Raw genomic sequence first — 27,618 nt, forward strand, 5'->3', positions numbered from 1 at the left:
CCCCTAATATCCAGCTTTGCCCATCTGCCTCTTCTCCCCCAAAACATCTAGCTTTGCTTCTCTGTCTGCCCCCCCCCAAATATCCAATCCAACATTGTGCCTCTGCCTCTTCCCTCCCCCATCATCCTCTCTGTTTCCTCCCATTTCCTGCCTCCAGCATTATCTTCTCTCTCTTTTTTCTTCCCCCTAGCCACAAAAAGAAAAAGAAGCTAGAACTTCCCTTCCATGCTGCCTTGCTGCCAAACTCGCTGCCTCTCTGATTCAGTGGCCATCGGTAAACAAACACTGTGCACAGAGCCATAGAGCTCTGCACGGCATCACTGACAGCTCTTCCGGTCCCACCCTCTATGATGCAACATTCTGTTTGGGCAGGAACCGGCAAGCTGTCAGCGATGTGCAGAGCTCTATGGCCCCTGCACCCAGTCTGTTTATTGATGGCCACTGAATCGGGGAGCAGAGAGTCTCAGGCAGAAAGGCAGCGGGGAGGGGAAGCTCCAGTTAATACTTTATGCTGTCGCCAGATTGGGAAGCGCTCCAAAAGAGCTTGCATTTGGGCTGGGGAGGCTTAGCCTCCCCAAGCCTCTTATACGGGGCGCCTATGCCAATACCTTCAAGCTTAAACCCGCACAATCCCACTTCCTACCAATAGCTCACAATTGACCAAACAACATATCCTGTTGAACAACAACTAAAAATACTTGGAATCATTCTCAACAAACACCTATCCCTTGAAAATCAAATCCCAGCAATAACCTCAAAGAGCTTCAAAACTCTATGGAAACTGAGAAGGATCAAAGGCTATTTTCCCAGGCAAGCATTCCGTCAGGTAGTACAATTGCTGATACTACCACAGCTAGACTACTGCAACGCAGCATACATAGGATGCATAGACAGTGTACTAAAATCACTGCAGACCGCAGCAAGATTCATATTCAAAAAAAATCAAAATACGAGAGAGTAACTCCACTGTTTGTAATGCTACACTGGCTCCCAATCAAAGCAAGACTATTTTTCAAGGCTAGTACTCTAATCTTTAAAATACTGTTTGGTATGTTACCCGATTATATGCTAAACCTGATTGAACTATCACCAAGAAACGCAAGCCCAGAAACCAGGAGTTACTTATTACTTCACTTACCTAACTGCAGAAACATCACATACAAATTCATCTACACAGGTGGTTTCAGCTTCCTGGGTTCCAAGTGGTGGAATTCTATCCCCAAGGTCATAAGAAGCATCAACAACTATCTCCAGTTTAGAAAACTACTAAAAACATATCTTTTAAAGAAATTCTATGGCTAATTTCATATGCACAAATGTTTCTTTTAAGGAAGTGTATGGTTAATCTCATACGTTCAAATGTTCCATAATGCGTGTAACTGAACACTAACACTGTAATCTCTCTAATCAACTGAAAGCCACATTGAACCAAAACTTGTTTTTGGATAATTGTGGGATATAAGAAAGAATAAATTAATCAATAAATCAACTATGGTTCATTAGGAAACCCTGTAACCAATCTAGTCTCAGGTTAAAAGTGACCAATTACAAAATTTATTAGGGATCTCTTTGAATTTTATTGGGATCCCATCGCTGACATCAATTTTATCTCACTTCTTCAAAGAATACTAGTGTGAGTAGGTTCTGCCTTTCATTTGGTAGCACAGGTATCATGATCCTATGAATCCTTCTCTGCTCCCAGACCAGGATTCTATCCTTCTATCCTTAATCCTCCTTTTTTCACCTCCTTCATTCCCAGTCCTCTATCCCTTTTTTCTCCCCAACCCTGGAATTCTCTCCCTGTGTCAATACCCCTCTTTTCTACACCCAGAAAAGCACGTTAAATTATACAGACACGCAAGCAAGGTGAAAAAAATTGATGGAGGCGGGTGGCACCTTATAGACTAGCCAATTTATTGAGGAATGAGCTTTTCAAGACCAGAGTCCACTTCATCAGATGCAAACAAGGTTAGACAACTATTATATTTTTACCAATAAAAAGCCTGTTGTGTTGCAAAGGTGGGAAACATAGAGTTTATCTGTTTAATTAATTAATTAATTAATTTTATTTATTGCATTTGTATCCCACATTTTCCCACCTATTTGCAGGCTCAATGTGGCTTACAGATACCTGTTATGGCAATGCCAGACCAGTTTACATCATACAATTGGTGTTATAAAGAAGTTAAAGTTAAAGAAGACAAGAGGGTTTGTTCAAGCAATTGTAGAAGGTATTGTATTGTAGTTAGTTAAGGGTTCTCTTGGTAGGCTTTGTTACAGAGGTAAGTTTTCAAGGCTTTGCGGAAGTTAGTTAATTCGTTGATCTTTTTCAGATGGGTTGGAAGTGAATTCCATAGCTGCGTACTCATATAAGTAAAGCTGGTTGCGTGTGTTAGTTTGTATTTTAGTCCTTTACAGCTGGGGAAGTGTAGGTTAAGAAAGGTGCGGGAAGATTTCTTAGCATTTCAGGGTGGTAGGTCGACGAGGTCTTGCATGTAGGTCGGGGCATCTCCGTAAATGATTTTATGAACAATCGTGCAAATCTTGAATGTGGTACGTTCTTTAAGTGGGAGCCAATGTAATTTCTTTCTTAGGGGTTTTGCACTTTCATATTTTGTTTTCCCAAATATGAGTCTAGCTGCGGTATTTTGGGCTGTTTGAAGTTTTTTGATGGTTTGTTCTTTACAACCGGCGTAAAGTACATTGCAGTAGTCCAGGTGACTTAGTACCATTGACTGTACCAGGTTCTGAAAAATGGCCCTTGGGAAGAAAGGTTTTACTCTTTTGAGTTTCCACGTGGAATGGAACATTTTCTTATTTGTGTTCTTCACATGATTATCAAGTATGAGGTTTCGATCAATGGTGACTCCCAGGATTTTCAAGTTGTTTGAAACGGGAAGGGAGACGTTTGAGGAGGAAAGAGTTCAGGAAAGTCAGATTGAGGGGGTTATAGGAGGTCTTACATTAATGGTTCACAAACCTGTCCATGGGGACCCCTAGCCAATCAGGTTTGCAGGATATCCACAATGAATATTCACGAGATAAATTTGTATGTACTGCCTCCATTGCATGCATAATTATATCCTGACAACCTGATTGAATGGGGTCTGTCCAGTTTCCCAAGATCTTTCCCACATCAATCTCCTCCATTCCTTTACTCCTACATTCTTTTCCATGTGGATCCCCCAACTACCGCAAAGATCTCTTCCTCCTCCCAGTCCAGTGGTGTGCTGGAGCAGGCTCTCACAGGCTCACAAGAGCCGGTTGTTAAGTTTTTAAGAATTCTGGGAGCTGGTTGTTAAAGTAGGGCCCTCCATGGCTACTTTAGCAACTGGCTCCCAAAATGTGGGCTTGGGCCCCCTGCTGAATTATCTTTTACTTTGCTGGTGGGGATGCTGAGACCTGTCAGCCAAGTAAATAGACTACTGCTGCTCCACGCTCCTTTCTTTCCTTTCTTTTGTTTCCAGCTCTGGGCAGCAGGCTGGGACTTCTCGAGCATGTGAGAGAAGTTCCAGCATGCTGCTCAGAGCAAGACGTTGGGAGGGGTGGCAGTCCATTTATTGGCTGCCAGCAAAGGTATGCCTAGCGTGCCTGCACGAAGGAAGGGAGGAGAGAGAGGCGAGTGTTGCTCCCCCCCCCCCCCCCGGCCACCCCTGGCCCTTCCAACTGCAGAGCTGGCTATGTCCGGAGAAAGAGCCTGTTGTTAAAAATTTACCAGCACACCCCTGTCCCAGTCCCAACACTGTCCTCCATGATCCCCACAATCTCTCTTCTAGCACTTCTTGTCCCCCTATTTCCCATGTCCCCATGGCTCCCCACAGTTACCACAAGCTCTTCTCTATCATATGCCAATACTCTTCTCTCTGCCCCCCCTTATGTCTTTCACTATTCTTTCTCTTCCCTCTCCAGGGTGTCCCAACAACTGCAGAGGTCTTCACCTTTCCTCTCACAACCATAGCAATCTCCCCATTCTTTCCTCCCCTTCTTGATCCCACTCTCGTAGCTGCTTCCTACGCTTCCTATGCTGTTACTTGCCTCTTCCTCAGTGCCAGCGGATGGGTGGACCGTGGATAGATTGTTCCTCATTCTGGCTTTTGCATTCTGACTCTGATACCAATTGCTTCTTTTCCAGATCTCATAGGCTGACACTAGTAGCACATTTCTTGCCTGTGCAGTATTTAAACAAAAACTGGAGAAGATAGATCCAAAAAAGATTGTAGTAAAAAACAACACTGGAAAACATGAAAAAGGCAAGAATCATTCTACATATCGCAAGTTACACAAACCACCATATTCACATACACCAGCTGTTAGGTCACAGTCACATCTGGATCTGCAATCTTGGAGCCAAGAAAAATCTGCATATATTCAAAGTCAAGTAAAACACATTTTACATTCAAGTACTTTATCTTACACTTACATGGATAATGCCAGAAGAAGTTTCCGCTAAAGGAAATAACTTTTTGACGCATTTGCAGAAGTAATTTCCATCTACTCATGTCAGTTTACAAGCGTCAGGAAAAAGCTGTATCTTCTGGCCAATAAACAAACTGTTCCTTGATTGGAGGAAAAGACAGTACATTTTTGTCAGACTCAGAGTCAAAATAAATCAAGAGGGTAACTCTGGTCTCTTGCAGGGTGAATTTATAAATTATTTTCACTATTTACGTACAGAAAAAGTTTTTTTTTTTTTTTTTTTTAGTAAAATTACTGAGAGATTGTTCGCATATAAAGCTGTAGTGAAGAGTGTTCACGCCTATATAAACATGACCTGAGTGTAGGTGTGCTCGGAGGAGGAGGAGGAGGAGGAGGAGGTGGAGAAGAGTGCAGGTAGAATTAAGAAGTACCTAAGTACTTCATGCACATAAATTAACACCAACTCCTGATTAGGTGTTGTAAATAATTGTCACAAATTGAACACAGTGAAAACAGGTTCAGGCTTTTTAAGCAAACTAGGCCTGTAAAATCATAGGATCTCTCAGTCCTGATCAAACTTGCCAGGGTTGCGGTTAAGCCGCCGAATTGGGCGGCTTTTCGGAAACGGCTACGGGGAATTTTCTAATTGCGTGGGTTGCGGGGATTTGGGCGGGTTTTCGAGCGGCCGCGGTGCGGGATTGGGTGGGTTTTCGCGGCCGCCGATTGGCCGGTTTTCCCGCTGCCGGGGCTTCTATTGGTCCAATTTGGTCCAATAGAAGCCTTTCAAGGGCGGGGTTGACGTCAGGGGTGACGTCGGGGGCGGGGCTAGTGATGCGGGAGGCAGGGTTAGTGATGCAGGAGGCGGGGTTAGGTGACGTGGGGGGCGGAGTTTGGTGACGCGGGAGATGGGGGTTGGCTGCGGGTGGTTTTTGGGCGGGTTTACGGCTGGTTTTGGGCTGGGAAAATTTTTCCCAGCTGGCAACCTTGGTCCTGATACTTCACTGAAGAAATGTGACAGTCTGATTAAGTTAATGAAGCCTGGCAGAGTCACAAAGCTGGCAAGGATTGTGTACAGCTGGACATAGGCATGCGGAGAAACCAGGGCTGTGCCAAGGGTCTCTGGCGCCCCCCTGCAGACTACCAGTTGGCGCCCCCCCCCGCACCTGCCTGGCTCCAAGGCAGCGATTCCCCTCTCTCCCCTGCCCTCCCGCTCCCATGTAGGAACTGCCCGCCCTCTTCTCCCCCCCAAGATCCCGTTCCTTTTTTTTTTTCTTTTAAATTTACCTTCCTCCGGCAGCGCAGCGTCAGTAAAGGAGGCGGCGCTCCCAGTCCCGACGTCTCTAGCCTTCCCTTGTTCGCTGCTCACTGCCCCGCCTTCTTCTGACGTCTAACCCATTTTTAAACTCTGCCAAGCTAACCGCCTTCACCACGATGCCTTTCTCTGTTAAAGTTTGCTTTTGGTGAGTATGAAATAAACTTATAAATCTATCCCAGTGTGTCCTTCTGATTATGGAGCTCGAGGTCAGAGTAATTAGTGGGAACACGCTAATTATTAACCGTATGTAGGTGCATCTACCTGCAAAAGGTGTGAGCAAAAATCTAAATAAATAAATAAACTGTTGCAGGTTTTATGAGGCTATTATGTAAAGACACATGGAGGGGCATTTTCAATATTATGTCCAAGTCAGACTTTGGACATTTGGCACTAAATGTCCCAAACCATTTTTCGAAGTTGCAAAACGTCTATCTTTTTTTTTTTTTTTAAAGAAAATACTGTTTGTAACAGGTTTTTGTGCTCTGTGCATTTATTTTTTCAGGCCATTTTTGAAAAAAAAAAAAAAACCATGTAGAAGTGAAACACAGAGAAGTGAAAAATGCACAAAGTCAAGCCATTGGGATGTAGAATCTTCATTTCCCTAAGTGCAAAGGCATAAAATACAAAGTACTGCACGGATCAACCTTCGCTTACATGAGCACGCAATTCTGGAATACACTACCACGCAACCTGAAAACGATCTACGAACTAACCAACTTCCGCAAACTACTGAAGACTTATCTCTTCGAGAAAATTTACTGCAAGGATCAAAACACATGTAGTCCATACACACTAATAGATACGCATCAATACACTCTCTTCTGAATTCTCTTCCCCCGTATTTTCACCACACCTAAAACTCTACCCACAGATAAAATTGTTAGACCTTTATGTTCCCTTGCTTTTGTTTTATCGCCCTATCAATTCCCCATTGTTATATTCCATTGTTCTATTCCCAAATGATATCCTGACTCTACTTTGTCTTCCCATAACTCTTCACATTGTAACCCATAATCGTACTGCAACAAATTGTATTTCCATCATTCATATCATATTGTAAGCCACACTGAGCCCGCAAATAGGTGGGAAAATGTGGGATACAAATGCAAATAAATAAATAAATAAATAAATAAATAAATAAATAAATAAATAAATAGAAGGAGCCAGCATTCCTATTAGACTGGTCCCCCAGACATTCCAGGAGAGCAATGGGGCACCCTAGGGGCACTACTATGGACTTCATATAAAGGTTTCCAGGTACACATCTTACTGTTGCTCCCTTAGATGCACCAAGCACAAAAACATCTGGCAAATGGCCACTTTCGAAACAAAAAGTTGGATGTTTTTCTGGTTTGAAAATTGGTACTGGATTTTTTGATGTTTTCCCAAAACATCCAAAATCAGATTTAGATGTTATATTGAAGATGCCTCTCATAGACATGTATGTATATAAAAGTACATAAGTATTGCCACACTGGGACAGGCCAAAGGTTCATCAAGCCCAGCATTCTGTTTCCAACAGTGGACAAATCCAGGTCACAAATACCTGGCAAGATCCCCAAAACGTTCAACACATTTTATGCTGCTTATCTCAGAAATAAGAAGTGGATTTCTCCAAGTCCATCTTAATAATGGCTTATGGAATTTTCTCTTAGGAAATTCTCCAAACCTTTTTTTAACCCCTGCTAAGCTAACTGCTTTTACTGTTAGAAGAAATTATTTATTTTGGGGAAAATAGCTCTAGAGCAACTCGCCACTGCTTATAATTTAAGAGCAGGTGCTGTATTTATATTGATTTCTCCACCAATCACCAAAGGTGATAATTGCAATAAATTAAATAAATTAAGTATACTCAGAACACAAAGAGGCCGTATTTTTAGCTTCAAAAAAGGTTGATTTAATATACAATTGCACACGAGAGGTAGGTTTTAAGAGATCTTTACAGGTAATCTGTGCATAAAATAGAACAAAGTAGCAGGTAGGTTAACTTACAAGTCCTTGTTACAAGCATGCTGTGGTCCAGCTGATTGATGAGCTTCAGGAGCAAGGCATCAGCAGACCCCAAAGAGAGCAGCAGGTCCCAAGAGGAGGCAGGTCCGAAGAGGAGGCAGGTCCCAAGAGGAGGCAGGTTCCAAGAGGAGGCAGGTTCCAAGAGAACGAGCTGGGCTGTTTCTAGGCCTTTTATAATGTTAGCAGAGAAGCATGGTGTGTGCATGTCTTGGATATTTTGCAAGGCATTATGGTTAATGTAGTCTGTTCACATGACCACATTATAAGTCCTTCCTTTCTGCACATGTCTGAAAGCTGATGGGAGGGGCAGGTATACCTTTGACAAGCAAATGTCCTGTTTATGGTCTCCCCTCTGAAGTCTTTGTCTTCAATAGGCTCTTCACACCTTTCCCACCTGTCTGTCTCTTTGCATCCTCTGGTTAGGTCCAATCTTTGTTGTGTTGATCAGAGGAATAGAGTCAATTTAAAACTTTAAAGCAGTCTTAAGTCTTTTGTTTGAGGAATGAGAAAAGGCAAGGTGAGGCCCCAAAGGGAGAGGGAAGAGGGCTTTTGGAATGAGACTATTTTCTCTGCTGCAGTGTCAAATATATATTTTTAAAAGATACACAAATATATTGGTGTATATATAATCCAGCAAATATGCTACATATTTCATTAATAAACTGATACCATTACATTCCCTCTCTTGGCTCCGAGTGAAAATAAATTTTTAATATATTGGAATGAGGAGCCATAAAATGAACTATAAAAGCTAAAATTAAAAAAAAAAACAACTCTAACCTAGTATAGTAGCATAATTTCAAAAGAACAATAGCAAAGGTACTGAACTGTTTACATGGGCATGTGTACTGGAAGAGGTGAATCTTTTAATAATGGACATTGAACAGACTGGACCGTGCAGGTATTTTCCTGCCGTCATCTACTATGTCACATCACTATGAATCTTGGAATATGTCCTTAGCTGGAATATGACTGTTATAAGCAAAAAGACTCATCATTATTACTTTTGTTTACTCATGACTTACATTTAGGTAGCTAGGGTTAAGTTTTCTGTGGTCAGTTTCATTAGGCTTCCATTCAGTCAGGTGGCAGAGTATGGCTTTGCTCTGGTTTAAAATAGGATTGCAAGTACACTTTATATGACTTCAGCCACACAAGCGTCATTTTGCTCTATTTCCAGAGACCATCTCTTTTTGTGTCACCTGCTCAGGGGCATAGGCTGCTCCCAAGTTTATGCCACAGGATATCTTACCCAGTAAGCTAGCCAGATCAATAGCATGAGAGTGCGCAATTGACCAATTTACCACCGCAATGGGGTGGAACAATCTATTCAGTCATATTTTCAGCATTTGACATTCCAAGGAAAAATATTCTATGAATGTTTCCTAACACTGTGAATGTTTCCCTATATTCTCTATCTCAGAGGCTAACTGAGGTATTCACAGCAGTGATAAAAGGACAGATAGTTCTAATACATAAATGTGGAGCTATTATACTACTGTTTCATTAGAAACAAGAAAGACATATGTAATAATTTCCTAGGTTACTATTACACACAAAATAATTATTCCTATCAATTCTATGCAATAATATTTACTTAATCATTGACCAAATAAACAAAAACAGAGTCATGGTATAGTGCCATGAACTACCTTTCAGAGAGAAACCTTTTATTCTTCAGAGAGAAACCTTTTATGGGTAATGAGTGTGGTAAAAGGTTACCATATTTATCTGCTTTAGCAGTGTTTAATATAGCACTTTAATAGACAATACTCATGTGTTTAATGTTGTAAAGAATTTAGAAAAGATATGTTAATTTTGCTTTGCACACAGCCAATATTTCATTTCGGAGAGAGCATTTTGCACGTACTGGCTGTGATGTATAATAAACTAAAACGGTGAGAAACATTCCCTGTACTGATTGTACCTGATAGATCATGTAAAGAGAAACCTTTGCTCATATTTTCAAATATACACCTGTGAATATATAGCAATTGGTAGAACTTAATATATGTCTGTAGCCATAGCTTCAATAATAGTGAGCATGGTTTTCTTTTCTATAGCTCGCCTGCCAGTGAAAATGGTCTCTTTTTTTTTTCTTTCTAGGACAATGTGAACTAATGGAGGGACTGTTAGTAGGGAGGGTCTATTAATGTCTGCTTATAGTTTCTTGGGTACCCCATAACATAAAACAAACATGTAACATGGAGACCACATGACAAACAAACAAAGAACTCTATTAGGCCTTTAGGTCTCCGATCGTCCATTCCAGATCCAGGATTGAGCTTAACCTGCAAGTAGAACACAAAAAAAAACCAAAAGCAACGTACGCGGCATCCATCTTGGATTTGCCAAAGCATTTTCATTCTTTTAGAAGTGAGCAACAATTAGCAAAATCAATAAAGCACAAAGAGCATCATCTGTGGCATCCATCTTGGATTACCACAGCAGTTTCATTTACTATCTCATAAGTAGAACAACATAGATCTGTTTATTTTTAAAATATCCTAGCACCATAAAAATATTAATCTTGTAAGTAGAACAGAATCAGATCTATTTAAAATTAATAAAGCACCAAAAAGCAGCACCTGCGGCATCCATTTGGATTACCACCGCAGTTTCATTTATTTAGAACTAAGCAACAATTAGCAAAATTATTAAAGCACCAAAAGCATCATCTGTGGCATCCATCTTGGATTACCACAGCAGTTTCATTTACTATCTCATAAGTAGAACAGCATAGATCTATTCATTTAAAAATGTAGAAGAGGCATAGATCTATTTTAAAATGTAGAACAGGTATCTGAGATAGCCATATATATATTAATTACTAGCGCCATAAAAATATTAATCTCGTAAGTAGAACTCGAACTCTGAAAAAGACAAGAAAAATAAAAACACTTTCACATTAATTTTAGCAGGTCACATGGCTGGTTCTGGTGTGGGATCCCTCTCTTGTTCACAGTTCCTTCCCATAATCTTAGACCATTGTATGCAAGCAGCGTGCAGTGCAGACAGACTTTATTTTCTTAAGCTTTAGTTTCTTTTCTATAAAAATAGCATATCTTGTTAATTCACATTAAAGCACAATATTAAGTTTCAGCTCCAGCGGGAGTTACCTATTATAAGGAGGCATTTTTAAAACTTCTTACCCAGTATTTTAGTTTCAACTCCAGTGGGAGTCACTCATCAGAAAGAAGACATTTCTAAATCCTTCAACAATATTATCAAAAACAAATTACAACAGAAGCCATCACAGAGAGACATTTTAAATCTTACTTATTGCAAAGAGACATTATTAATTCTTATACATTCAAAAGAATAATAGCAGCTACATTTTTAATTAAAAGAACAATAGAAGCTACATTTTAAATTCTTTTACAAAAGGTTCATTGCACAAACATTTCCTATATTCCTGTCCAACCTATCCTAAAAATTAAGCACCTGGATTTCCCTGCCATCTGCAGAGTGGGTCATGCTGTGGAGAAGTCCAGTCCAGGCTGGACGCGTCTCCTCATGTTTATTAGGAATTAAATTGCAGGAAGAGCTGACAGAATAATGTCAGTTTCTGGTCCAGTAGGACCTGCAGTTAAAAGTTTCTGTTTATCTGGTGGCAAATTTCTCTTTTTATTGTTAGCTATCTGCAATATCTGCAAGGCTCCATGAGATTTTAAAATGTCACATGTTTGCTGGCGGTTTTCAGTAGCTACATACTGAGGAGCTGATTTCTTTATTAGAGGTTCCCTTCTATGGGAGCTTAGATCAGAATGCAGCCCAGTGTGCTGAGGAGCTGAATCATGAGCAAAATTAGACTGCAGAACAGGTTGTGCATATATGTGCTGAGGTTTTGGATGCTGTGAGGGGGTCTGAGAACTAATGGTTCTAGTTGAACCTCCTGCTACGGGTGTGGACTGTGATACTGTTACCATAGCTGAAACAGGCATGGCTGTAGCTGTATTTGGGTCTGGAGGACCACATGGGAGACCCGTAATGGTTGAGACCTGCAAATGTGAATCCTGTACATGATCAATGTTCTCATCTATATGTGGCGTCTGCAGTGTTAATTCCCTGATTAAATGCTTCAAGTCTGGAACCTGGCTGGCCTGCATTTCTAAAGCTAAAATTTGGGTTTTCATTTGATTTTCCTGAGCTTGCTGATGTTCTATCTGCTGCCTAGAATAGTCTAATTGATAATTTAAGCAATTAGCCATTGTGTCAAAAAATCCTTTTCTGTGTTTACCTGCATGCATTCTCTCTCTTTGGCTAGTAACTTCTCATTCAATTCTGCATGCTCTTTTAAGGCTTTCTCACACATGGCCCACATTAACCAAGTGCATGCAGAAATTCTCTTGCTCCCTTCCTTAATTGAATATAAATCAATATCAGAGGGGGTGGAAATATCATCAATTACATTACGGGTCCAAGGATTAGGGCCAGAGGATTCTATGCATTGCTTAGGCAAAGTGGGGTTATCTATGTCCTTCTCAAAAGAAACTGCAAAATTGTTTTTTATTTTATGCCAGAGCATGCCTAAAGATTTGATTATGAGATACATAAAGTACATGAGTGCATAAGTACCTAAATAAGACCAAACATCCATCCAGCACAGCATTCTGAATACCTGAAAACCTTATCAATTTATCAATCGGAAATTTAATTAATGAAACCTGATACTCAGTTCTCTATAACGCAGCAAAATACAAAAATATAATTTACCTATTTACCTCATTCTACTAGCACAGAATACCTGCCCACGTTCTCCACAAATTAATATGTTAGAAGAAATTATTTATTTTGGGGAAAATAGCTCTAGAGCAACTCGCCACTGCTTATAATTTAAGAGCAGGTGCTGTATTTATATTGATTTCTCCACCAATCACCAAAGGTGATAATTGCAATAAATTAAATAAATTAAGTATACTCAGAACACAAAGAGGCCGTATTTTTAGCTTCAAAAAAGGTTGATTTAATATACAATTGCACACGAGAGGTAGGTTTTAAGAGATCTTTACAGGTAATCTGTGCATAAAATAGAACAAAGTAGCAGGTAGGTTAACTTACAAGTCCTTGTTACAAGCATGCTGTGGTCCAGCTGATTGATGAGCACATGTTTCAGGAGCAAGGCATCAGCAGACCCCAAAGAGAGCAGCAGGTCCCAAGAGGAGGCAGGTTCCAAGAGGAGGCAGGTTCCAAGAGAACGAGCTGGGCTGTTTCCAGGCCTTTTATAATGTTAGCAGAGAAGCATGGTGTGTGCATGTCTTGGATATTTTGCAAGGCATTATGGTTAATGTAGTCTGTTCACATGACCACATTATAAGTCCTTCCTTTCTGCACATGTCTGAAAGCTGATGGGAGGGGCAGGTATACCTTTGACAAGCAAATGTCCTGTTTATGGTCTCCCCTCTGAAGTCTTTGTCTTCAATGGGCTCTTCACACCTTTCCCACCTGTCTGTCTCTTTGCATCCTCTGGTTAGGTCCAATCTTTGTTGTGTTGATCAGAGGAATAGAGTCAATTTAAAACTTTAAAGCAGTCTTAAATCTTTTGTTTGAGGAATGAGAAAAGGCAAGGTGAGGCCCCAAAGGGAGAGGGAAGAGGGCTTTTGGAATGAGACTATTTTCTCTGCTGCAGTGTCAAATATATATTTTTAAAAGATACACAAATATATTGGTGTATATATAATCCAGCAAATATGCTACATATTTCAGTAATAAACTGATACCATTACATTACCACATTCTCTGGCAATGAATTCCAGAGTTTAATTACACGTTGAGTGAATAAATATTTTCTCCAGTTTGTTTTAAATTTACTACTTAGTAGCTTCATCACATGCCCCTTAGTCCTATTATTTTTGGAAAGGGTAAAAAAGCAATTTACCTCTACTCGTTCCACTCCACTCAGTATTTTATAGACTTCTATCATATCTCCCCTCAGCCTTCTCTTCTCCAAGCTGAAGAGCCCTACCCACTTTAACCTTTCCTCATAGGGAAATTATCTCATCCCCTTTATCATTTTCATTGCCCTTCAATGTACCTTTTCTAAATCTGCTATATCTTTTTTGAGATACCAGAATTGCACACATAATTTGAGGTGTGTTCCTACCATGGAGTGATATAAAGGTATTATTATAATCTCATTTTTGTTTTCCATTGCTTTTCTAATAATTCCTAACATTTTATTTGCTTTCTTAGCTACTGTTGCAAACTGAGCAGCAGGTTTCAACGTATCATCAAAGAAGACACCTAGATCCTGGGTGGTGACTCCTAATTTGAAACCTTGCATCAGGTAGCTATGGATTGGGTTCCTCTTTTCCACGTGCATCACTTTGCACTTACTTACATTAAACGTCATCTTCATTTTGATGCCCAGTCTTGCAAGGTCCTCTTGCAATTTTTCACAATCATTTGCGTTTTAACAACTTTGAATAACTTTCAAAAGAGAAAAACATCCAAAAAGTGGCATAAATCTACATTTGAATGTTTTTCTCATAAAACATCCAAATTAGTATTTTCAAAACCAATTTTTAGACATTTTTCTATGAAGTTCATCAGAAGTGTGTTCAAATCACAAGGGGGCGTGACAGGGGCATGTTAAGGGTGGTGTCATGTTTCCTGGCTGTTCTGAGCTAGGCACTAGTGGCCATCTTGGATTCAGGTTTATTCCAGGGTTTGGCGGCCATCTTGGAGAGGGCTGTTAGGCCAGGGCAGCCATCTTGGAGGTGGCAGCTGCAGGAAGGAAGCCCTTATTTGGTCGCAGGGTGTTCCTGATGGGGGCTGTCATCTTGTTTTCAGCTGTGCCTGGTTGAGCCTGATTCCTTCCTATTTAAGGCTCTGCCCTCAGTCTATCAGTGCTTTGGCTTCTACTCGGTTTGCTGACTAGTAGCAGTGCTTTGGATCTTCTTCTGACGGATACCTGGTTCTGACCTTTGCCTGTTCCTGGACCTTCTAGTGACCGCTGCCTGGTGTTGACCTGTTGCCTAGCCCTGGTTTGCTGTGACCTGCTGCTTGGTCTAACCCTGTGGACTTTGTGCTGGACTTTGTTCTCTCTGTTGCTGGCCGCCCGAACTCAGGGGCTCAACTCCTGGGGAACGGCGGGAGGCACAGAGAGGACTCAGGGTTTTGTCCGACAGCCCGGTGAGGGTTTCCTTCGTCGTGTTCAAGGGCTCACCTCTCCATGGAGATACATTACAGGTGGGATCTGGGTGTTCCTAACACTTGGGATGTTTTTTAGCCATAATGGAACAAAACAAAACTGTCCAGGACTAAAACTAAGACATTTTGAGCTAGATCCGTTTTTATAACGAATAAAGCACAAAAAGGTGCCTTAAATGACCAGATGACCACTGGAGGGAATTAGGGATGACCACCCTTACTCCCTCAGTAGTCACTGACCCCTCTTACCCCCCCCCCAAATGTGATTAAAAATATTACTTACTAGCCTCTATGCCAGCCTCAGATGTAATACTCAGGTCCATTAGAGCAGCATGCAGGTCCCTGGAGTAGTCTAGTGGTGGATGCAGTGCACTGCAGACAGGTGGACCCAGGCCCATACCTCCCCCTACCTGTTCCACTTGTGGTGGAAACTGAGAGCCCTCCAAAACTCAGCAGAAGCCCACTGTACCCATATATAGGTGCCCCCTTCACCTATAAGGGCTACTATAGTGGTGTACAGTTGGGGGTAGTGGGTTTTGGGTGATTTTTTTTTGGGGGGGGGGGGGGGGCTCAGCAGAAAAGATAAGGGAGCACCGGTGAGATGTGTACCTGGGAGCATTTTATTTGAAGTCCACTGCAGTGCCCCTTAGGGTGCTCCATTGCCTCCTGGGATGTCTGTGTGGCTAGTCTAATATTTGTTTTATTTTTTGTTACATTTGTACCCCGCGCTTTCCCACTCATGGCAGGCTCAATGCGGCAGGCAGTGGAGGGTTAAGTGACTTGCCCAGAGTCACAAGGAGCTGCCTGTGCCAGGAATTGAACTCAGTTCCTCAGGACCAAAGTCCACCACCCTAACCACTAGGCCACTCCTCAGGAATGCTTACTCCTTCTATCACCCAATTGCTTGATTTTGTACATTTTTCACTTGGGCCTTTTTTTTTTTTTCGAAATGGACCAAAAAGATAAACACACAGAGCACCATAACATCTAGAAAATAGCCATTTTTGAAAAAAAAAAATACATTTTTCTAGTTTGAAAATGGCTATATTCCTCACTTGAATTTTGGACATTTTTACCAGAATAGCCAAAGCTGGATTTAGACGTCATATCGAAAATGCCCCTCTTTGTATCAGCAGATTTAATTACCTCATTAGTTATTCCCATCTCTAGAACATTTATAAATATGTTAAAAAGCAGCGGTCCCAGCAGAAACCCCGTAGACAATTCTAACCCCCTTCACCTCTGTTCTTCCCAGCCCTGCCTATGCTCACCAAAACATAAATGTCCATTATATACTTTTTAAATATACCCACCAGGTAAGAGTAGCTGTATGAGGAAAACTGAGATCTCATGGGGTTTTGATGTGACAAAATGTTTTCCACAGGCTCTATTTTGTGGTTACATAGAAGTAAAGAATGAAGGCGGATAAAGACCATCCCCCGATATTGAAAAGCATTTATCCGGCCAGGATCGGCACCTGGCTGGTTAAATGCCGCATAACTAGCCATCTGCGAATTTTCAGCAGGGCATGGCTGGTCATGACCGGCTGAAAATTCATAGTTAGCGGCTAGCTGGTTATATCGAGCAATATAACTGGCTATCCACTGATTTCCAGCTCATTGCTGGCCAAGTTTGGTCATATTTGGCCGCGTGAATGCCAGGCCTATCTTTGGCCAATTCAAACTTAACTGGTCAGCACTGAATATCGGCTTGGTTGGTTAAGTTTGAACCAGCCAGAAATGAACTGGATATTCAGTGCTGGGTCAGCAGAAATGGCTCAGTCTTGTATATCCGGGCTCAATGCTGACTACAGGAGTTAGCGATCTAACTCCAGCGGCACTGGCATAGCTGGAGGGAGGGAGGAGTAGCCTAATGGTCACTGCAGTGGGCCTTGATCCTAGTAACCTGGGTTCAATTCCCACTGCAGCTTCTTGTGACCCTGGGTAAGCCACCTAACCCTCCATTGCCCCAGGTACAAAAACTTAGATTATGAGCTCTCCGGGGACAGAGAAAGTACCTGCATATAATGTGTACAGCACCACATACATCTAGTAGCACTAAAGAAAAGATTAATAATAGTACTTTTTACCACAGCTTAGTAAAAGAGTCCCTAAGTTTGTTTGAGGCAATGGAGGATTCAGTGATTGCCCAAGGTCACAAACAGCAGCAGTGGGATTTGAACTGGGCTTCCCTGGTTGTTTGCTCAGTGCTCTAATCACTAGGCTACTTCTCTACCCAGTATTAACAAAACAATTCACCGCCATGGTTAATGACCTCTTGATGGATCTGCAGAAAGAGCTTCATTCATCATGTCTTCCGACATAAATCAGGAAAATACCAAATTCACTGACCCCCAAATACAGCATTCCTATTCTGAAAAAATAATTTCTAATATTGCAGGCACATCGAAGCTGCCTGTTGACACTAATGTACACAGATCTAGTTTCTGCTCCTTTCTTAGACATCCTCTTAAATGGAAGGTAAAACCCATGATTGGAAAGGGGGTAGCATCTGGTGGAATCTTCAAAATATCCATCAGGTATCTTTTGAAGAGCTCTTGGGGCAAATGGGGGAAATTAAGCACTTGGATGTTAAGGTGCCTTAATTTATTTTCAATCTGTTCCTCTTTATGACATAACACCACACAAACTTGCAGCACCTTTGACTGGGCAAATTGAAGTGAGTCACTGGTTTCTTTTAATCTCCCTGTTTTCTCCACGATCTTTCAAAGTACCCTCCATCTTCATAACCCACTGACTGGTAGCTCCCTCCAAGCTCTACGAAGTGCCCAGTGTGAGTTACAGCTTTTTCCATATGAACAACAGCCTGCAGGATTACCTCAGGCCATTTCAATCTCTCAAATTGTGTGGGTACCACTCTTATTGCTTACTGGCCTCAAGAAAGACTTGGCCAGATGTCCTTTGGCACTTATCCCCAAATCTGTATCCCATCTATGGATGGTGAATTACTGGCAGCTGCTCTCCCACTGCCACTTCCAGCACTCCCTCCAGCTCTTTGATATCACTCCCAGTGACATCAAGCAGCATTACAGGGGTGTCAACAGATGATTATGAGCTCAAAATCTCCCTTCTAATTGAGGAGAGGGAATCCAGGAATCTGGGTTAAGGGATACTTCCTCCTCATGGCAAGGCTAGGTTTCCCTCAATACTCCACCAACAAGGGGCGTAGCCAAACCTCGAGGTAGGAGGGGGCAGAGCCCAAACATTTTGGTCACCGCCCTGCCACGGCCACCCTCCCATGCTGCCGCCCAGCCACCCACTGCCGCCACTGTACATCTTGGCTGGCGGGGGTCCCCAAGCCCCACCAGCTGAAGACTTCGTCCAGCACTGGTCTCCAGCACAGCTGCATTGCCTGCCTTCTCTCTCTTCCCTTCATGTCCGGCACACGCTCCTTTTAGTGAACCTGAGCATGCTCAATTTCACTAAAAGGAGCGTGCCTGACTTGAGGGGAAGAGAAAGCAGGGCAGGTAATGTGGTGGTACCGCCGCAGACCAGCACTGGATGAAGTCTTCAGCTGGTGGGGGTTGGGGACCCCCGCCAACCAACCAGGGGCCCAGAGCAAATGGGGGGGGGGCAGGCCCCCATAGCCCCACCTAGCTACGCCACTGCTCCTAACGTACTGGCAGTTTGGCCACTAGCAAGAGATGCCAGAAGGTATACCATGACTTTACTCTTCCTTTTGCTTATACTACAGCTCACCAATCTGCAAGTAAAAACATATAAACACTGAGCTGCTGAGATTCCACAGAGCAGCCTGTTCATGTGTCCAGGGCCTCTGCTATCTTGGATCCCCTCCAAGTCATGCATTTTTATTATGTTTTTTTCTAAACAAAAACATGTCTGTACTACATTTCCCCTTTATTTGGCGAGCACCTTTAATGGAACCCAGCTTGATCTTTGCTTCATATTATTTTGCTGTTGGCAATGACTGTTTTCCTTTGTTTTGAATACTGTTGTGGTTTTTCATGACGTTAACGTGCTGCTTCGCTTACAGCCAAATGAAATTAGCAAGCATAAGCAGAACGAAATTTCTCTGAGGTGAATACATGAAGCCAGTGCTCTCGTCTGTGAAACAGCATCTGCTTTGTATAAGACCTGGTGTGCCAAGCTGGGAACGTATTTGACGCTCCTAGTTTACAAAAGGTTTTATGGCCAACAAGCACATTTTCTCTTTTGTGAATATCATGCCTGGGGTAGGGCCTAAGATTACTGCTTAACTTGATTAACCTCAGAAGGCACATAAGTATAGCCAGACTGGGTCAGACCAATGGTCCATCTAGCCCAGTATCCTGCTTCCTGCAGTGGCCAATCCAGGTCACAAGTACCTGGCAGAAACCTAATTAGTAGCACCATTCCATGCTACCAATCCCAGGACAAGCAGTGGCTTCTCCCATGTCCATCCCAATAACAGACTATGGACTTTTCCTCCAGGAATTTGTCCAAACTTTTTTAAACTCAGCTATGCTAACTACTGTTACCATATCCTCTGCAATGAGTTCCAGAGCTTAACTATTCTTTGAGAGAAAAAAAATTTCCACCTATTTGTTTTAAAAGTATTTCCATGCAATTTCATTGAGTGTCCCCTGGTGTTTGTACTTTTTCGATGAGTGAAAAATGGATTCATTTCTACTCATTCTACACAACTCAGGATTTTATAGACCTCAGTCATATCTCCTCTCATCCATCTCTTTTCCAAGCTGAAGAGCCCTAACCTCTTTAGCCTTTCCTCATACGAGAGGAGTTCTATCCACTTTATCATTCTGGTCGCTCTTCTTTGAACCTTTTCTAATTCTGTTAAATCTTTTTTGACATACACATATACTTCCGAATTCTACATATTGTGTCTAGCATTCTATGCCGAAATCCAAGTGTATTCTATAACAATGCACGTAACTTAATTGGCTTAACAAAGCCAATCAGTGTTTTTTAACAGCACGTTAACAAGCAATAATGAGCACTAATTGGCAATAAATAGAATGCACGCACACAGCGCCCAAATTCTAATGCACGGAACCAAAAAGGGGTGTGGTTATGAGCGGGGAAATAGGGCATTCCAAAATTTATGTGCACTGTTCCGGCTCTCCCTCCAATTTCCACGCTTCAGCTCTTCCTCTCTCTGATCATCACCTGATCACCTTCACACTTCTTCACCCCCCCCCCCTCAGCCCTGTCCAACTTTAACCACTACCTCCAGGAATCTCCAGGCTATTGACCCTCCCACCCTATCCTCTAGTATTTCTAATCTCCTCCCCTCCATCATGTCCTCCGAGTCGACAAGGCTGTCTCCGCTTACAATGCCACTCTCTCCACTTAGCCACCTATCCCCCCTTCAATCTGTTCAGAACTCTGCTGCACGTCTTATATTCCGCCAGAACCGATATACTCGTATCACCCCTCTCCTCAGGTCACTTCACTGGCTTCCAATCAGATACCGCATTCAGTTCAAGCTTCTCCTTCTTACCTACAAATGCACTCAGTCTGCTGCCCCTCACTACTTCTCTACCCTCATCTCCCCTTACGTTCCCGCCCAAAACCTCCGTTCACAGGACAAATCCCTCCTCTCATTACCCTTCTCCACCACCGCCAACTCCAGGCTCTGCTCATTCTGCCTTGCCTCACTCTATGCTTGGAACAACCTTCCCGAGCCCTTATGCCAAGCCCCCTCCCTGCCCATCTTCAAGTCTTTACTTAAAGCCCACCTCTTCAATGCCGCGTTCGGCACCTAACTCTTTCAGGAAATGCAGACTGCCCCAATTTGACTGCCCCTATCGGACTGACTGTTCACGTGTCCTTTAGATTGTAAGCTCTTTGAGCAGGGACTGTCCTTCTATGTTAAATTGTACAGCGCTGCGTAACCCTAGTAGCGCTTTAGAAATGTTATAGTAGTAGTACTGTTATAGAATATGCCCGCTGCGCCTAAATCTACACGCTGGTATTTACAACACATTTTCCTTGGAAGCACTTAGTTCTCGGCACTGGGATATCAACTAAGCGTATTCTATATACCACGCCTAAATCTAGGCACTGCTTGTAGACTATTCTTAGGCGGAAATTCATTCTGTGCAGATTTTTCAGGCGCCACATATATAGAATCTAGCCCATAATTTCCATCAATTTTCTAAGGGAAGGTATGCACTAATTCCTCTCCAGCACACATCCGGAAATACCTCAGCTCGGGTGGGTAAACTTATATGCACGTACTCTGAATGTGTATAGGTTTAGGCATATATACTCTGGGTAATCCTATATAATAATTCTCACCTCCAACGTTCCATGCTTGGGACCGTGGCTCCCTGGCTGCAAGTGGTCTGCGAGGCAGACGCGCAGGACGTCACTGACGTCAACACAGCTGATTGCAAGGCGTGTTTCCCTACTCCTCCTACTGCCTCGGAATCAGCTGTCACCCCCCCCCCCCCGCGCTATGGCCCCCTCGAAACCCACCCCCTCCCGCAAACCTGTCGATCCCCCCCCCGCCGGAACGCCGAAAACTGCCGCCACTGTCGCCGCCGTTGTTGTGCTACCTTCCCTTCCCGTAGGTTGTTCAATCATCTTCTTAGAAAGTTTAACTCCGTGCGTCTGACGTCAGACGCACGGAGTTAAACTTTCTAAGAAGATGATTGAACAACCTACGGGAAGGGAAGGGAAGGTAGCACAACAACGGCGGCGACGGTGGCGGCAGTTTTCGGCGTTCCGGGGTGGGGGGGATCGACAGGTTCGCGGGAGGGGGGGGTTCGAGGGGGCCGTAGCGCGGGGGGGGGGGAATTGCCTGCCTAAGGCCCGTTTCCTTGCTTACAGAAACGGGCCTTTTTTACTAGTTTTATATAAAAGCTGATTCTGCACGTAAAACACAGTTTTATCCACAGAAAAAAATTTTTTTTTAGAATTACTGCACAGCCCCTGCTCCTCAGAGCTTGTAATCTAGTCAAATCAGACAAGATGCAGAGATAAAAATAAATAAGAGGCTTTCAATTAAATCAGCCAGTGTATTACAAAAACATTACTAATAAAACTTAGATCCTTTAGGAGAAAGTCACACCGAACTCTTCTATGGCCTGTTCTTGCTGTTGTGTGGTCCTTCATGTTCATATCATGTGTTTAGCACTTGTGACTTCCTGTTTAATTCTGGAGAACTAACTCCCCTCAGCTCTTTGATACTACATTGTAGGGCTCATTTTCAAACCAAACGTCCAAAATATGTCATATGAAGAACGCTTTTCTCTCAAAAATGTCCAAGTTGCAATTTTCGACACCTAGATTTTAGACGTTTTGCTCCACAGTTCATCTAAACTTCAAGGGGACGTGTTTTTGGGCCATTTTTCCTTAATTCCTCTGAGGAAATGTCACTTAGGTGCCCTTTTACTAAGCCGCGGTAGGGCTACTGTGCGGGTAGTGCGTGCCAAATTGACCCTACCGCTGGGTACCATGCACGCCGGGCAGTAGTTCCAAAGTTGGTGTGTGCAGTTTCCTATTGGGGGGGGGGGGGGCTGATCCTGACGGTAATCGGAAGCATGGCCACCTTGCTGCGCAATGCCTGATTATCGCACAAGTAGCATGTGAGCCCTTATTGCCTTCTAAATCAGGGGTGTAGCCAGACCTCGGTGGGAGGGGGGTCCAGAGTCTGAGGTGGGGGGGCACGGTTTAGCCCGCCTCCCCCAGCCACTGATCCCCCACCACTTTGGACCCCCCCCCCCACTGCTGCCACTGCAGACTCTCCTCCGTTGCCGCCAGGTACTTTTGCTGGCGGGGGTCACCCAACCCCCGTCAGCCAGAGTCTCCGGCGCCTTCGCTGATGATCTGTTTCTAACTCCTGATGTCCTGTATGTAGCCCTGTGCAGGAGTCAGAAACAGATCATCAGCGAAGGCGCTGGAGTCGACCGATGCTGAAGAAGACTCTTCGGCTGGCGGGGGTTGGGGATGGGGGAGGGTTGTCGGCAGTGGTGGTGGGGTCGTCGGCGGTGGCTGGGGGGGGGTCAAATGTAGAGGGGGCCAGGGCTTAATCTGTGGGGGCCCATGCCCCGTGGCCCCACCTAGCTACGCCCCTGTTCTAAATAGGTGGCAATAAGGACTCAAGCAGTAAATAGCTGCATGCTGATTTTAATATTAGCACATGGCCATTCATTGCCCCATTTAAAAGAAAAAAGCCTTTTTCCCACCAGGGTAAAAAAATGGCCCAGCGCATGCCAATTTCATGCACCAAAACTAGCGCAGGTCACTTTTTTACCGTGGCTTTGTAAAAGGACACTACTACTACTACTACTAATTATCATTTCTATAGCACTACTAGACGTACGCAGCGCTGTACACTTGAACATGAAGAGACAATCCCTGCTCGATAGAGCAGCTAAAAAATGCATGAATGGTTGTCTTAACAATGGAGAATGTATTACAAAATAAATTGCTTTAACTTAGTACATTTACTGAAGATACAGTTCAGAAGTTCTGATGGTCACGTTGAGTCTCTAGAACAACTGGTTACCAGGCTGGATTAGCAAGTTAAATCTCTGCATTCATCCATAACAGCTGCTACGAAGGGCAATTTGTTAATTCATATGCGGGTGGAAGCTTTTGAAACTTTTGCTAGATCCCACAATTTGAGGTTAATAACTTTCCTATAACTCGTTACCTGGCACCTTTGGAGCTCTTTAAAATGTATTTAAAGCAGATTTTGCAGTTTTCTTAATTTGAATCTGGCATAGTAACTCATGCTTACTATTTACCTAGAGGCTCAAGGGAGCGGAAGAAGGAATGCTAGATGTGTTCAATTCTCCTGACTTCCTGACTATTCGAAGTCTCCAAACGTTTGGAGTCTTTCCAAGATATAATTCATAAGAGAGCTACTTTATTAATTACCTTACAATTGGAAGGACAGAGGTTGGCCATTTTAAAGGATCAGAGGTTTGTTTACCAAGCCGCACTAGTGGCTTCCGCACGACATTGCCGACACAGCTAGCAGCTTAGTAAACCCCAGCGTTATTTTCCTAAGAAAAATGTACCTTTTTTGTGGACAATTATGTTGTTTCCAGATGTTGCTAGACCTTAAGCAGAAAAGCCTTAGCTGAAATCAAGGGCCCTGTTTACTAAGCTGTGCTTTAGGTGTCTCTAGCGTTAGCGCGTGCTCATTTTTAGTGTGTGCTAAAAACACTTTTTTTAAAAACGTTTTTGTTTTGTTCCATTATGGCTGAAAGACGTCTAAGTCTTAGAAACGCCCAAGTCCCACCTTGAACACACCCCTTGCATGCCCCCTTGAGATTTAGACGTCCTTCTGATGGACATCAGAGAAAAACATCTAAAAAGAGATTTCGAAAATACTGATTTGGACGTTTCTGTGAAATAAACATCCAAATGCAGACTTATGTCACTTTTTGGACGTTTTTCTCTTTTGAAAATGAGCCCAAAAATGACTGAAGTGACTATTTGACCACTGTACTTAGTATTGAAGGAATCAATTAAGTAGAGCAGGTTCATAAGAATTGGCAAAGGTTACACATAATCTCCATATCCAGAAAGAATCTAAATCAGAACCAGACAAGTATAGAGCAGAAAACTTAACATCAGGTCCAGGGAAAATACTGGAAACAATTAAAACTTTGCGCACAACAGTTCCTGAAAGGAATTTTACTGGGTTTTCTGAGAATGTTTGCAGCAAACTTTGTGTGTTGAATAAAATTGGCATAGTTTCACTGGATCTCCCTAAAACCTTTCCCATGGGACCTCATACGAGTTTAGCTCAGTTTAAGAGTTTGCTTCACTAGCTTTCAAACCTATTTACCAGAGCATCTCAGTGGTCCATTTGCCTTGAAATCTGAATAGATGCAATATCGCATTTCACATGCAGTGCTGGGTTTCTGGCATGTACTTGTGACCTGGATTGGCCACTGTTGGAAACAGGATACTGGGCTAGATGGACCATTGGTCTGACCCAGTATGGCTATTCTTGTGTTCTTATGTACCATGTTTATTTGTTTGTTCTTCATGCATTCAACATGGTATGAGTAAATGCAAATTTGCAGGAACCATCCTTCATCCAGGAAGAGGTCAACGACTACCTTTGGTTGACAAAATATCAGTCCCCTGCCTGAAACTGCCCAACTATCTATTTGACCAGTGAGATTGAGATTGAGCAGTGATGATCCTAGGTCGGCTGCCAGCTGGGGCGGATCGCCGATGCGCACCCATCCCCCGGGTGCATTCTTAGCTGCTGGGAGCAGCCGCACGGCTCTTGGCTCTGCTGGCTCCCTGCTCCTTCTGCCCCGGAACAGGAAGTAACCTATTCCGGGGCAGAGGGAAACCTGTTCCGGGGCAGAGGGAGCAGAGAACCAGAGGAGCCGACAGGCGCGCGGCTGCTCTCTGCACCCCTCCAGCAGCGTGCACCCGGGGCGGACCGCCCCCACCACCCTGCCCTTGTTATGCCGCTGCTACTGAGCAATGCATTGTAAGCAAGTAGAGGAGTAGCCTAAGGGTTAGTGCAGCGGGCTTTGATCCTGGCAACCTGGTTTCCCATGGCAGCTCCTTGTGACCTTTGGCAAGTCACTTAGGGGCCCTTTTACTAAGCTGTGTAAGCATCTACATGTGCCCAACGTGCACCAAAATGGAGTTACCGCCTGACTATCGTGTGGCTCTTGCAGTAATTTCATTTTTGGGCGTGCTCCGATACGTACGCCTGAATAATAATTTTTATTTTTTGGGCATGTGTAATGGATGCGCGCCAAGTGGCATTTGGCACACGTAGGTCACTACCGCCCGGTTACTGCTTGAGTCTTTACCGCTAGGTCAATGGCTGGCGGTAAGGTCTCAGACCCAAAATGGATGAGTGGCAATTTTGATTTTGCCGCACGTCCATTTTCGGCAAAAAAAATAAAAGGCCATTTTTACAGGCGCTAAAAAATGGATCGGTGCGTGCCCAAAACCCACGCCTACACTACTGCAAGCCATTTTTCAGCGTGTCTTAGCAAAAGGACCCCTTAACCCTGCATTGCCCGAGGTACAAAATCAGTTTAGACTGTGAGCCCTCTAGGGACAGAGAAAGTACTTGCATATAATGTGTACAGCGCTATGTATGTCTAGTAGCGCTACAGAAATGATTAGTAGTAGTAGCAAATACCTTAGTAAACAGGGCCCCTAGTTTTTAATTTAACTTTCATTTTATTATTTTATGATTAATTTAGTTGATATGTTATTTTAAATTGTAAATTCCTTCTTATTATTGGAGTTTAAAAAAAATGTATTTATTGTAAACCGCTTTGATCCTTTTTCGAATAATAGCAGTATATAAAACTCCGATAGTATAGTTGGAGGGGCATAATTGAAAGGGGTGCCCAAGTTTTCCTGAGGACGTCCTTGCAGGATGTCCCGGTGAAGGGGTGGGGAAACCCATATTATCGAAACAAGATGGGCGTCCATCTTTCATTTTGATAATACGGTTGGGGACGCCCAAATCTTGACATTTAGGTCATCCCTAGAGATGGTTGTCCTTAGACTTGGTCGTTTCTGATTTTCTGCGATAATGGAAACTAAGGACGCCCATCTCAGAAACGACCAAATGCAAGCCCTTTGGTCGTGGAAGGAGCCAGCATTCGTAGTGCACTGGTTCCCCTGAAATGCCAGGACACCAACCGGGCACCCTAGGGGGCACTGCAGTGGACTTCAGAAAAAGTTCCCAGGTTCATAGCTTCCTTACCTTGGGTGCTGAGCCCCCCAACCCCCCCCTCCCCACAACTGTACACCACTACCATAGCCCTTATGGGTGAAGGGGGGCACCTAGATGTGGGTACAGTGGGTTTGTGGTAGGTTTTGAAGGGCTCACATTTACCACCACAAGTGTAACAGGTAGGGGGAGATGGACCTGGGCCCACCTGCCTGAAGTGCACTGCACCCACTAAAATTGCTCCAGGGACCAGCATACTACTGTCATGGAGCTGGGTATGATATTTTAGGCTGGCATAGAGGCTGGCAAAAAATATTAAAAAAATATTTTTTGAGGGTGGGAGGGGGTTAGTGACCACTGGGGGAGTAAGGGGAGGTCATCCCAGATTCCCTCCGGTGGTCATCTGGTCAGTTCAAGCACCTTTTTGTGGCTTGCTTCTAAGAAAAAATGGACCAAGTAAAGTCGTCCAAGTGCTCGTCAGGGATGCCCTTTCTTTTCCATTATGGGTCGAGGACGCCCATGTGTTAGGCACGCCCAAGACTCCCCCTTCGCTTCCGACACGCCCCTGGGAACTTTGGTCTTTCCCACAATGGAAAGCAGTTGGGGACGCCCAAAATCGATTTTCGTTTATGCTGATTTGGGCGACCTTGGGAGAAGGACGCCCATCTCCCGATTTGTGTCGAAAGATGGGCGTCCTTCTCTTATGAAAATAAGCCTGATAGTATAGTATAACAAAGATTCCATCAATATTTGGAGACTGACAGAAGTCAACATTTGTATACATTCTTAAAATCTAACAGCTACTAAAAAAATCGCTTAAAAAGATAGGTTTTCAAAGCTTTTCTGAAAAGTGAATAGTTTTGCAATGATCTAATTTCAAAAGGAAGATCATTCCAAATGGAAAGGAGCTTGATACAGAAAAGAAGCATTGTAACTGTTTTTAGATTTCAAGCCTTTCGGGCTCAGAAAATGCAAAAGCACAGCATCACGAATGTTATATTTTGAAGAATGAACTCAAATTAGACCATACAGATATGCAGGTGCCAAACCATACAGAATTC

Source organism: Microcaecilia unicolor, chromosome 2, assembly GCF_901765095.1.
Source record: "Microcaecilia unicolor chromosome 2, aMicUni1.1, whole genome shotgun sequence".
Classification (NCBI taxonomy): domain Eukaryota; kingdom Metazoa; phylum Chordata; class Amphibia; order Gymnophiona; family Siphonopidae; genus Microcaecilia; species Microcaecilia unicolor.